At 38.5% G+C, this 14,393-nt stretch overlaps 1 protein-coding gene and 1 pseudogene across 11 annotated transcripts in view; one reads left to right on the top strand and one right to left on the bottom strand.

Annotated features, from left to right (window-relative positions):
- LOC138922086 (uncharacterized) overlaps positions 1 to 14,393 on the top strand; it is a 59,469-nt gene that overhangs the window by 32,111 nt on the left and 12,965 nt on the right. The gene's annotated exons all lie outside the window — the stretch shown is intronic.
- On the bottom strand, positions 5,022 to 13,312 carry LOC138922077 (large ribosomal subunit protein uL15m-like; annotated as a pseudogene).

The following is a 14,393-nucleotide window of genomic DNA, read 5'->3' as shown; positions in this document are numbered from 1 at the left end:
AGATCAACAGGTATTTGGGGCTGAGTGGTCTTCCTTGTGCCTATTTGAGTATACATCTTGGATCCTCCTCCTCCAAACCCATACTGTTCTCTCCATTCTGCAAGGTTGAGAATGGAGGATTGTATTTTGGAAGTTTCTATCAAGTAGGCCTGAAAGTGACACATTCCATAGGCCAGAACTTGGTCATATGGCCATAGCCAACCATAAGGGAAACTTGGAGATGTAATGACTCCATCTCTGAATCCGAGAGGAAGATGAAATACATTGAGAGAACAGCTAGCCAGTCTACACCACATAGTCTCCGTCCAATAATTCTATTCTGCTTTTCTTGACAGATTAGTGATGCGATTTGTTTCTGTCTGCTGCTGACATCATGATAGCTTGCTTCCTCTTGTATTTTGTTATTTTAGATTCAAAGTTTCCATTTGGTGCGACTTTATCTCAGAAATCCTGTGTCGTCTGAGTTCCCAGACCTCATAAGTAAAGCAATACAAATATGAGCACAAAAATCCATGTGAATGGAAGCATGTGGTCATAAAATGTTAGGGGGAAAATTTTTTTTCTACCCTTCCCACAGCCAGAACTGAAGCAGACAATATTTCTTTTCATTTCCTATTGAAGGTGGGCATTTTCTTTTGGTCCACATTTACACGGAGAGCAGAGATCCTTTGCAAGTCCCGGCTTCATGCTCAAATCTGTTGCTCAAATTCCCACATCCTATGTGACCATTAGCACTCAAGCCCTTTGATCACCACTATCAACAATTGCCACAAGCACGGCTGAAGCATCGGTGCTCCCTTTCAGCCCTAGTGTAGAACTTACACGTTGTCTTGTGGACGACTATCAGCCAAGCCTTCGGTCACCACTATACAGACGTGCCTCCTGGCACAGCAGCTGTGTCAGCTCTCACTTTCCACTCCAGCTGTCCATTCACTCTTTGTTTTTGGAGCCGAGGTGTTACACTTTCAATCATGAGCATTTCAGTATACCTTTACAATGGTGTTTGCAATATTCTAAGTGCTTTTGTCATGAGAGAATTTTCAAAGTCCCTTCTCTTCTATATTCCTGAAACAGAGTTTTATCTTCTCTCTCTGACTTTTGTGATATTTTAACAATTTTAATAACCGTAATTCATTTAAGAATGTCTAAAGTGAGTTATGATTAGTCTCCTCCCAAGATATACAAGATGCTTATTATCTGTTACTTCCAGTTACTCCACTGCCTCCTGTCTTACACACTTTTCTTTTCCATAATTTTTTATATCTCCAGAACTTGGGTAAACCTTAATTGGACTTACCCATGTATCTAACAGATTCTTCGATCCCCATTGGATCTAGTATCCTATTCCTTCCTAGTGTGGAGACTTCCCTCCTCCTAAATGACACCCTTTGTAAGTTCTTTTATGAATGTCTATAAGTGGTAGACACCTCCTGCCTCGTGGTTTCTCTAGAAAATGTCTATTTCATGCCTACGCTTAATGGTAGTTTACCTGGGCTTGGAATTCTAGAATGATAGTTAATTTTTCTGAGCACCATGAATATATAATATTATCTTTCGACATTTTATTGATGTTAACTTTAACGTCAAGCTTACTGTTTTTTGTAGTTATCCTGTCTTTTTTCCCCAGGCTGCTTGTAAGATCTGACTCTGAAATTTCCTTTAGAATATTTCTAGGTATAGATTTATTGTTACTTATCCTTTTGGGGGGTAATTATACTTCTGGGATCTAACGATTTAAGATAAGTCTGGAATATTTTCAATCATTTTCACATCATATATTGCCTCTTTCCTTTCCTCAAAGACATTCCATTAGATATGTTAGACCATACAGTTTTATCCCACAAGCTCATTAAACCTTACATATTTGTTTTTCACTCTAATCTGCATTCCCTTTAGTCCTTTCTTCTGGTTAACTAATTCTGTCTTCAGTTGTATCTAAACTGTTATTTTACCCGTGTAAGGTGTTTTAAATTTTAATAAAACTTTTGTTTATAAAATTCTACTTTTTTATACCTACCCCTTCGTGGTATCTTATTTTTCAGATTTTAAGATTGTGTCTTAATCATTTAAAATATGCTTTTTATAATTTATCATACCACTTTTATAAATTCTTAGCATTCTAAACCTACTTTCAGTTGATATTAATTACATTCAATCATGTTAGGTTTTTTCATAATGGGCCTTATAACTTGGCATCTTTAGCTCATAATTTGTCATGCTTTATCTATGGAAATACCGTGCAGCTTGTCAGAGTACAGAACCAAGAAACCAGAAGTCAAAGCCAAGCACCATGGGGAAAGCAAAACAAAAGCAAGAAAAAAACCCTCCAGAGAGTAGGGCTGAGCCTACATCAGAGAACTGCCAGCATGCACCTGGGTGTACCTCAGAATTGCTGTGGATACACAGCATATGTATCCGACACTGTATCACTGTTACATAACAAATTTTTTTTTTTGCCATCTTTTTAAGTGGGTATATCAGTAGCAGTTATCCAATGCCTGTATCCCCACAGATGTGTATGTTTGGAAGAGGGGTGTGGCTAGAGGGGGCAGAAAACTTACCTCTTTGCTTCACAGGTCTTCATATCAAGGGTGACTGTATCTGAAGAACTTAATCTGGCCTGGATCTGATTTAGATTATGAGATCCTGGGCCTTGAACCGGACCCAAATGCTGTAATGAAATCAAATTTTTGAGGGGTCTTGGGAGAAGGTAAGTATGTTTTGCAAGTGAGAGGAATTTAAATAATTTGTAGCCCAAATGCAGACTGTGGTGTTTTTAAAATATGTCCATAAATCCTTTAACACTCTTCTCATTGAGGGCAGTTTCCGTGTCCCCTTCCTTCAAATCTCAGCTGATATAAGTAACTCACTTTTAACAAATAGAATATAGCAGATGTGATGCTGCAGGACTCCTGAAGCTATGTCATGAAAGGCAATGTTGATTCTGACTTGTTTGCAAAGACGCTTGCTTTTGGAACCTTGGGGCCACCATGCAGTGGAAATCCCAAGTCACACGGAGAGGCCAAATGCTGGTGCTCCTGTGAACCCTCACTGAGGACCCAGACTACAGCCAAAATCAACTCACAGACATGTGAAGACTCCTCTGATTGATTCCAGCCACCAGCCACGGAGTCACCCTGACCTGTCAAGTCTTCACGAGCCTGTGCCCCAGACACCATGCAACATGTAGAAGCTTCCTCCTATGCTTTTCCTGAATTCTAAACCCACAGAACCCATAAGTATATGGAAAGGTGGTTTTCAGCCAGTAGTTTTGTAAGAATTTGTTATCTAACAATAGAAACCCCAATATAGGATTTGTAAATTTATATTTATACTAGAAGCTAAAACTTCATAATGCTTTATCTTGAAACTGTTGTGTAGCCTGGGTGTAGAGTTTCTCTTGCTACGGAAATGCAATTAATTTAGAATATACTTTTATATTTATTTTTCGGCTAGACTTTTCCTAGGTACAGTTGTGGTGGACACTGAAGCCACACCAACTGGATGGCACACATTTAGTGACAAATTCTTAGAGGAATCCCAGCTGGAGTCCAAGAAAAAAACAAAGACTTGTCTGTCAACTCCCTGTGTTTGTGGGTTTCTATTTCAGCCAAGTTTTTCATTGAGGGTTAGTTTTACTGTAGGGGTTTCATTGTGAAACACGGATCCTTCAGGGTCCCAGTACAGAGTTCCTCTTCCAGTAGGGATAGTAAAACCCAATCCTCTAGGTTCTAGAGAAGCTCCCCACCCATCCTCCCATACCCATCAACTTAGGGAAGCGGTACACCAGCCTCAGCACTGGATGCTCATTGAGCTTGTTCTGAACTCCTCCTCCTTTGTGGAAAACGAGGCATTGTGCTTTCCTTTATATGACCTCAATTTTGCAGGTACAAGAATGCTTGATATAATTTGTCTTGCATATCCAGGCGTTTACAGTGGAAGGTTTTTCAGATTAGCTACTCATGCACAGTGCCATGCCTTATTTTATTTTTTGTTATGAACAAAAAATGGTGCCTTTAGAAAACATAAATAAGCATTTTCAATGTTTTTTACTATGTATTTGTTCAAATAATGATAAATGTTTTTATTTTACCAAAATGAAGTAATATCAGACACAGTGTCTTCTAACTCTTTTTACTTAAAGATACTTCATGGCTATATTATCCATGTTATTAAACACAACATTTATTAAATACTCATAACTTTTATTGCCTCTATTTTGTACTATTGGATTACTTCAAATATTTTCTGTTAGTCTTCTAATATTGGCTGGTTATGTTTCAAATATTTCAAAATTAAAAGCAGATTTGTGATGATTATCTAAATATTTTCTGATGTGTGGTCTATGTTTTGGCTTATGGTACCTGCTTGATTTCTCTCCAAGGGGAGGTGGTTTTGTATTTTAATTAGGCATGCATCTTCATTATGCACATCAATTCATATAGAACTATTTTAACCCACCACCGAACTTGATTGTCACGGTAGCTGTGCTGCTTTAGTCAACTGGAAACAGAGCAGCTAAATCCCAGATACTCTGGAGTTGGACTGTCCAACACAGTAGCCATTAGCCACATGTGGCTATTGAACACTTGAAATGCAGATAGTCTGAATTGAGATATGCTGTAAAAGCCAGATTTTGAAAACTTAGTACAAAAAAAGAAGATCAAATATCTCATTACTAAGTGTACACTACGTACATATTGAAATGACAATACTTGGAAATACTGGCTTAAGTAAAACAAATCATTAAAATTAATTTCACCCGTTTAGTCTTACTTCTATTTTTAGTGCTTAGGGGACTGCTGAAGGGCCAGATGGTGAATGGGAAGTTCCTTTTGATAGCGAAAGTACACAACTTTATTCCAAGTGGAGACAAAGGTTGGGGTTACAAGCTGAACAGGTGAAATCCAGTCACATTCGTCTCTCCATCTGACGTTGGGAATGGATCCAGAGAATGGAGATGATGGTTTCACCCAAGTATTTTCGCAATTAGGAGCTCCTTTATGAAATAAATGCATATCTAGCCAGGAAAATAGTCCATTTTTATTCTGGTCTCACGGATATGTACAGGAGAAGAAATTAATAGTAAAATGGTGTGTTCATACATTGTTGTAGACTTTCAAAATACATTTTTAAAAGAACAATTTAATGAAACACATTTATAGCACTTTTTCCATTCTTGAAACTTCCAAAAGTGACTTTTTTCAGATTGAAAACAAAAATGAATTTGCCTCAACTTTTGTTATACTGTTACTAATGAGCTCAGAGTGAAAATTATGTCTTAAAAACATAATAATAATATCTTAAACATAATAATGATAATCTTGAACATAATAAAGATACTATTAAACAGTTGTCTTAAATTTACCAAATAAATAGATGTGCTATTATAAGATAATACTATTCCTGTTGTTTCTCTATCTCTTTCAGGATCATATATGTAACTTCAAAATTAAATCGCCCCTTTTAATTTTCTCTTTTCCACGGCCCAATATTGTCTCACAGAACACAATGTGTTATTATCATCTACCCTAAGTCTATCCTATTGCGTTAGTAAGAAAAACCAACTTAATAGCAGCAGCAACGGATCAACGAGTATATAAAAGCTACGGTGCCTGGCAGCACATTGTTAAACCCTCTGTCATGTGCATTATGGGTACATCAGCCCTTTATGTTCTCACAGAAACATCTTTATATCTACAAGTTTTTGCTACAACTATTTACTTCTGTTTTCTAGCGTAGTACCATTCAAACTGCAATACCTGTTTTCATTACATTTTCCAGAATGCCTAGGTACGGTTTTTGAAAGCACATTTTAAAAAATGTACATTGAAAACTTCTATTATGATCTTTTTTTGAAGTAGTGCACCTTTTCTAAAGTATTTTTAATTATTTTATATTTATAAAAATATATTTTGTAAATATCAAGTACCCTATAAAATATATGTATATTATGTTATTTAAATAGAACCTAGAATACTTGACATTCAACAAATATATACTGAATGAATAACTTTTTTGATGACGTTGGCAGTCCTTAGTGGTTGGCTAATCAATTTCCATCCCCAAGGATGTTCTGCCTCTCCCATCTACCAACTGTAGAGGCAGGCATAGTTAAGTCTCAGTGCGTCAGCCTCATTGCCCTTAGAGGGAATCAAATGACACAGCTATGGATAATAAGATGTATATGAAAGTCTGCAAGGGGTGGTCATGAGAAAACTTTTGCTTCCTTATGAACAGGGCAGCTATAGCTTGAACCATTCTCCCCGCTTCTTCCTGCCCTTTAAGGTTATTCTTACTGGAGCCATGGTGATCATCTTAGGGTCTTGGGGAGAGGCCATGAGAATTGCAGATACAGAAACTGCAAGATTATTGAACTGCTATGGCTATTACCGTCACTACCAATTCTTCTTAGGTGATAAAAAATAAGAAAAAAACTAATTTGTTTAAGCCATTGCTAGGCAGACTTTCCTTGACAATGACTATGATAAGAAATAATACAATGACCAAGATGAAAGTATTATTGAGAGCCAGGTCGTAGACATCACTCAAACACAGTGACCGCACCAATTCTTTGTTTTATCGCATGGCCTCCTTTTCCAGTCCTCTTTTCCAACTCTGCTTTCTTGGAAGGGAATTCATGAGCTGTAATACTTGAGGACATTCTCCTCTGTAGGTTTCAGGATTTTCTTATCTGCCATATTCACCACCCGTCCAGGAGCAAGACCAAAGAAAATCTGCCTTGGGTCCTTTCGAGTAGTAACTTTGAAGAGTTCATCTTTAGTAACGTCAGGTAAAATATAACCATACTTCTGGGCGAGTTCAAGTCTTGCTTCAGGAAATTTGGCCGGATCCGCCAGGTCACCACGATTCTTTGCATCAGTATAATACGGCACCAGTGCTTCAGGTGCAAGCATTCGTTTTGGAATGGGTTGTCCACGCAGAAAGAATGGAACAGGTTTGCATAGAATTTCTAAAACAATTTTTAAATTAAAAAAAGAGAAAGGCAAATGTTGACTATTTTATTTACATGATGGTTTTCTTTTAATAATGGTATTTTATAATCATTAATTTTTAAATATGACCAAGATGAGAACTTAATTCCAAGAACTCTTTTAATTAAATAAGCTTGTTTTAAGTAAACAAATGGAAATGCTTAATTTTCAAAAGTTTGTATCTTGAAAGTCAGAGTTACTCCTGGGTTACCAACCATTAGTGAGTTTCTAGACATAGGTAACATTGTATTTAAGCCCTGTGTTCAAAAACAAAAACAAAACCTTTTTATGACCTACTGGCTGAGGTCTATCAGAGGACAGAGCCCCACCAGCCACAGCACTAATAAGAAATCCTGAAACAGAAAACAGAGGTGTCCAAACGGCAAGTCAAACAGCCATGAGGACTTTTACAATCCTCACATGCAGCCAGCATGAGACAAAGAGGGAGAGAAGAAAATGACTGCGGAGCAAGCTTACCCAGACTTCTGGGATCACAGAAGGCTGTAGTAACGACACCACCACTCTCTTCGATTGCAGCAATGGCTAGTTCCGAAGCCAACTGTACTTCAATATTAACTTTCGCCTTAAAGGTATCAGCACCCTGTAACACGTCAAAATAGTCTGTGAGTAGCTAGCTTGGCTAAAAGTAAATTAACTATGGCAAGCTTCCTTTTTACACTGTGTTTCCTCCTCCAAAATGCCCACAATGTAACAGCAATTCCTACTTCAAAGACTTCTGCTTCCAGGTCCTATCAAATAACATCAAATTCTTTTACATTTTCTAGGCCCCCTTCTTTTACCAATTTTCCTTCCCTGTGAGCAGAGATGACTATATTTTCACTTGATGTATTTCGTAGACACCAATATAAGCACCCATTCCCAGTACTTCGGTAATAGTTGGCTGTTTAACCCTCATAACAACCCTATGACAGGATTATTGCTAAACCAACTTCACAGATGGGGAAACTGAAGCACAGATAGGTTAAATACCTTGCCCAAAATCACAAAGCTAGGATTCTAACCCAGACAGTCCAGCCACAGTATGTGTTCTTAACCACAACATTATGCTGTAGGATACAGATCATGACTTATCTTCCTATCCCTTAACAAGCAAGAGGCCAAGAGAAGGTTAAAGAGGGGGACGAGTGGGCTAGAATCAGCGAAAGAATAAAATATCTGAGCTTTGGAGGGGTCACCCCCTCTAAGAAAAAAGGGAGCAAAGGACAACAGAAATTCACTTTGCATTCATTATTGACTTTACTACAGCCTCTAAACTGACAGAAAATAAGTTTACCTTTCCCTACCATGGTCAACACTGAAAAATGTAGTCCTGAACTTTTTTAAGTTCTACTTTTGATCACTTTAGTTAGGATGTGCTATATTTTAATTTCAAAACAGATTCTGACAAAAATAAAAAGATGGCATCATTACCATTCTTTTTGTAGTGATAAGAATTTTTTCCTATTTTGGTGTGGTTGAAACAAGCTGGCTCCCAATCAAGTTCCTTTTATTAATTATGAACCTTTAATATATTTAAAAAATATTCCATCAATTCTAAGATACACTTTTTCCATCTATGATACCGACCTGCATTTTAATAATTATGGTACGTTTGACTCAATAAAGTAAGGTCTTGCCATATTATTTGTGATTTTTTTTTTTTTTTCTGCTGAGGAAGATTCACCCTGAGCTAACATCTGTTGCCCGTCTTTCTCTATTTTGTCTGCGGGTTGCTGCCAGAGCATGGCCGTCGACGAGTGGTGTGGGTCTGTACCCAGGAACTGAACCCAGGCCACAGAAGGGGAGGGCGCCAAACTTAACCACTAGGCCACAGGGCCAGCCCCTATAATTTGTGATTTTTAATTACTATTCCATAGATTGCTTGACCACTCCCCATCCTTGGACATTGGGGTTAGTTGCAGTATTTTAAGTATTATAAAAGCATTTTTAGGAATGTCTTTCTATCAGTTAGGTTTATTTTGTTTTTCCTTGAAAACATGTCTTTCCAAATTGGTAATTTTATGCTGAAGGATCAGAAAGTCTTATTATCCACTATTTACTACAAATCTGAAATCAATTTACAGCGCTGTAAACGATGTGGAACTGTACTTACACAACCACTGCCCTGGTGTCGTTTTCAGGATTATTTTTGTTAGTTTAATAGACACATACCTGTGAGTTGCTGGGATGCGCAGTTTAACAGCTGAAGAGGTCACGGATTTTTCCATGTCAATTTACATGTGCATTCCCTTATACACCCAGAGTAGGATACTGAGACTTAATCGCATATTTGGTAATCTATCTTCAAATCATCTTATTTGAAAATCCTTTATCCGTAAGGTTTACTTTTTCAAAGGAATCTAAAAGGTTTTTCCATAAACATATGCCTCCCTCTAGTGGACACTAAGTTACTCACACAGTTACATTACTGACAACAAGGAGGAGGAGCAGTTAATTAACAACACGTTTATTTGCTTATGAAATGCCTGGCCAATGTCTATAAATAGAAAAGTCCTTTACTGCGATTAGAATTGGATTTGATCCCTTTCTTCCATAAATACTGAGTTATTATCATGAGCCAATATTTCCAATATTGCAAACATAGGAATGAATCACAGTACCTGCTCTCAAAGAACTTACATCACACTGAGGAAGACAGTGAAAAATAAATGCATTACTTAGTAATAAATGTCAGGTGTTCATATATTCAAAGAAAAAATACTTCGGGCAGAGTAATGCAGACAGAGTACGACTGTGGGGGAAGCGGGTGGGGGCTGAGTGTTCCTTTATAAAAGAAAATCAAAAAAGACCTTTCTGATATTATCAGATCTGAACAGAGAACCAAAGGGAGGGAGGGAACAAGCTGAACGGACACACGGGAGAAGAGCATTCCCGGACCATGGGAACAGAGGCCCCTCGACGTGATCATGCTGGCTTTCTAAAACCACAACTGAGTATAAACACAATCACCACTATGTAATGGTTATAACAATTCAAAAGGGATAAAAACAAAGGAGGCAGAGTATAGATTATATGAAAATCAGAAATAGCCTCCTATCTAACTCCAAAAATACTAATCCAGACTTACCTCCTCTACCAGCTGGACACCATAATCCCTTTTATATGGCTGGATGGTCACACCTCTCCCATTGACAAGCTGGGTTAAGTCAATAGGCTGAGTAGGATCAACTCGACCCAAATCAATAAGACACTGCAGCCTGTTGAGACTCAAAGGCTGATACCGGCGTCTGAAGCTACAAAACAAGAAAGTAACAGTTGGAAAACTCAACTCTCTTCCTCTTAAGTTCTCCACATCAACTTAAAAGTTTTGTTCTCTATTTTCCTCCAACAATTTAGATGGTAACAAAATAAGACCCTCCTGACTACAACAGAAACGTTATACTGCTTGATTTTTGGTAACGACACAAAACCAGTATTTCCTTTATTTTGCTAAAAATACTTTGCCTCTTAAGCATTTTACTTCACTCATTTACACAAATCAACAAACAAATTTGGGGAAAATTTAACCCACTATCTGAATTATGCATTAATGGAACTCAAAGTAACCATCGTAGTTGTCATTTATTGGGTAATCACAATGAGCCAGGTTTTTATATATATTATTGCTAAGCCTCTAAACAACCAGGAGAGCAGGCATCATTATCTCCATTTTGCAGGCTCAATGTCTGGGCTTTTTTCCCTGCTATTCCAAACTAATTGCACGACTAAAGATGCTTCAGAGGAACAGGGGCAAAAGTTTGCTTCAAAGTGACTATCAATTTCTACCAAGCTATTTTTTAGGTGATTCTCAGCGAAAAACAGGGCTTTCTACTTTAAAAAGCAGAACAACCTACCTATGTCCTTCATTAAACCCGTATTTTGGGATTTGTATGTAAAATGGAGTCTGGCCTCCCTCAAAGCCCAGTCGGGGCCGGGTTCCTCTCTGTCGTTCTCCTTTATCTGTCGCCTCTGCCACATCTTCTACCTCTTCTCCGCCCCCTCGGTCGTCTTTCCTAAAGGAAAGAACAAAGTTTTATGATCTACAGATGCCTTTTTATAAACTGTATCTCATCTTTTCGTTGTATATTTTTTGTTACACCATTTATTCATCCAACCAACCAGTACTAGCTAACACTACCTTGTGCCAAGCACTGTCCTAGCTGCTCTAGCGTCCAAACACTCTAAATCAGCATCTTTGCCTCTGAAGATGTACCTAATTCTTGCAACCAAAGTGCAAGCTGTGTTTCAAAGGCAAACTTCCAAGGATGGGATGGGGATAAGGGTTCTACAACAGGCTCGAACGGAAAAAAACCTAGAGTTAAACATCCACAACAAACAAAGCTTACATGATAGTTAAGAAATTCTATTTTGGAATTGTAAATATGTCATTGCTACCCATACATTATTTTATTTAAAGATTAATTTATAAAGAAAACATTTTTCTTAATTTACTTCCTGTCACTTCACGAAGGCAACGAACTGATTTTCAAAATTACAGTACGTCACCTAACAGCTTTTCTGGCTGTATTTAGTGATTTGAAGAGACATCTAACGGAATAAATCAATTCAACTCTTTCCCATGAAGCTATACTGGAAAAGTCCTTCATTTTAATTCCAATTTTGAACGGGACAATCATTTTGCAGTGCGACTTCGCTCCTACGCCCTAGCATAATTATGCTTTTAAGCATAAACCGTATTACGAGTTGACACCACGCGAGAAGATTTTCCTCTGCAGTTAAGGAGAACAGGGACTCAGAAACCCTACCTCCATCCCAATACCCTCTGGAGTAAGCAGTCCCCGGAAAGCGCGGGCAGTGCAGGGCCGCTTCCATCGCCCCGTGCGCCAGCGCTTGCCCGCAACGCCACCAGCCACTTACCAGTTTCCTGGAGCCCGGATTCGGCTTTAAGTTGGCCAGGCTAACCCGGGGCAGGGTCCGGAGCAGGTCCAGAGCCCTGGACCCACTGCCCTGCACCGAACCTGCCATGACCCCCCAGCAAGAGCCTCCAAGGGCACCGGGCCGCGTCGGAGCCCACGTGGTCTGGGGCGCTGCTTTACGGCTGCGGCCCCGCCCCTGTCGCAGTGCCGCGAGCGCGCCAGCGCCCTGGAATCCGGCAGCGGCTTCGGAAGCTTTAGAAGACTGACATGTCGGTGTTGCTCTGCCTTTTTTTTTTTTTGTAAATTCGCTGCGGATGTCTTCATGGTTTGAGAGATCGTGGCTTGAGCCCGGGCTTGAACGTCCGGTGTTCTCTTCCGCCACAGCAAACGCGCACTGCAAACGCTGCGGTCTGCGGTCCTCAAGAGGCAGCGTCTTCTCTGACCGCGCCGTGGAGAATGAGATAACCTGAGCGCAGAATTACTAATTTTGAATTTGGCTAATCAAACACAGTGAGATTAAACAATACTCAGAGTCCAGCTAGTAAAATGCCTGGCTAATACTAACCTGTGTAATGAAATTCAACCTACGCATTCCCATCAGTGTGCTTCTACGTGTACTGCATTGACCCACCGAGTCGCTGAGATACGAACTTCACTGAGCTGCTCGTGATGACAGGTGCCATAGGAGCGCTTGGCACGTGTCATCGCTGTGTTGTCAGCCTTATTCGATCAATAGCTTGTGGAGGTAGATGTTACTACCTTTTACGGACCGGGACGGTAAGGGTTGGCAAGGTCGGGTAGCTTGACCAAGGTCTCACAACAAGCGGCAGAGCCAGGACTCACACTTACACTGCCTCCTAGTAGAACAGTAGTGTTTCCTAGGATATAAAATTGAATATCTGCAGCATAGAACACATAACATTATTTTCAAGCTAAAAAATAGCTTCCCTATTTTTGTCTTAAGTGAATGTGGTATAGAAAACAAGGTTCCTTTCTTTTTCTTTCTCTTATTCTTTTTATATTTCACTTGTCTCGCTGGGGAGTTTTCTTTCTGGTTCCTCTTAGTGATCACAAATAGTGAAGGAGAGAAATTTTTGGAGGGGAGCTACTTCTATGTTTAATTAAACCCTTTTCAACTTATTTTAAAACAAGTATAAAATACTACAGAAAGAAAAATTTGCATTCATGCTTTATTTAAGCAATATTTATCAGCAAGACACTGAAACCTGTTACTGAAAAATATACGTGGATGAAGTCAAACAAGATCTCGCTCCCACGTTGTTTGAAATCGAGTAGGACAGACTTTCCCAAATTGAGTATTTTATAAAAGTTAAAAAAAAAAAGTACGTCTCTTGTGGACCTAATAATGCAAATTCAAGAAAAATACAGATATATGAGTTCTATAAAACAATGTGAAGATAAAGTCCAGACTCTATTTAGAAGTACAAAAGAAAATACTGAAAAAAAATAAGCTAGTTCCTGCCTTTAAGAGGTTTCACTTCAATATATTTCATAATCTTTTCTTTAGAATTTTCATACTTCTGAGAGGAAAATTACAAAATATGTTGCAAAATGTGCCCTCATCTACAGAAATATATACAATTTTTTTCTCTACCTAGAAAATCGTTTGCATTAAGTAATGAACTTTTGGATGAGTGTTAACACCAATAATGTTTCTCATGGAAAAAATGTGTATTGAATAAATGAGATACAGGAAATAAAAAACAATGTGCTGCATTTCTTGCAAGTAGATGCTCTTTGTTGTGTAGGTTATATAATGCTATTGGTGAACATCCGTTAATAATAGTGGAAATAATTGTTTGTAGTTAATTGTAGGCCGTTTGTTTATCCCATATCCAACATGTTGATGAAGCATATAAAACTGTCAAAATAATTTAATGAGTTTCATCTGTGTTTTAAGAATGTAGTTTAAGGTGTGTGGTGAATAAGTCATCAACCCTTACCTGAAGCCTATAGTTTTACATCATCATTATCACTGCATGATAATACTTACTAAGCACCCACCTGCTTGGGGTGTTGTGCTATACTCTGTTTAAATGATGTTAATGAGACCTTGCCATAAGAAAACATCTCAACAAGAGATTTAAAGTCCATCCTAATTCCAGTCCCAGTTGATAGTGACTACTGAATCATTACGTAAAAAGAATAAAACAAGCCCTGTAAAGATGGTGTAATTTGAAGTTCCTTGGGAAGGCCTCTTTCTCACACACTCCCAAATAATTTTCCCCTACCTATCCCAGTGCCTTAACAGTCTGCCAACAGAGATGAATTCTTTTGAGCTCATTATTTAGAGTTAAAATTCTCAAGGTGGGTAGAGAATGAGAGAGGGGGATGAAAATAAAAGGGGATAAATTTATCACATGAGGTACTTGGTATGAACCGTAATACTAATACACCGTGCAGTGAAGCATCTGATCAATTTAACCCTCTGTTTCTGAGATTAAAAAACAAAAACATGCATATAAAACTCTCCCATCTAATCTCCCTAAATGAGATCACA

This window comes from Equus caballus, unplaced genomic scaffold (genome assembly GCF_041296265.1).
Source record: "Equus caballus isolate H_3958 breed thoroughbred unplaced genomic scaffold, TB-T2T haplotype2-0000448, whole genome shotgun sequence".
In the NCBI taxonomy this organism is placed as follows: Eukaryota; Metazoa; Chordata; class Mammalia; order Perissodactyla; family Equidae; genus Equus; species Equus caballus.
The sequence above is the reverse complement of the archived record's forward strand: the minus strand, read 5'-3'. Positions and strand labels throughout refer to the sequence as shown.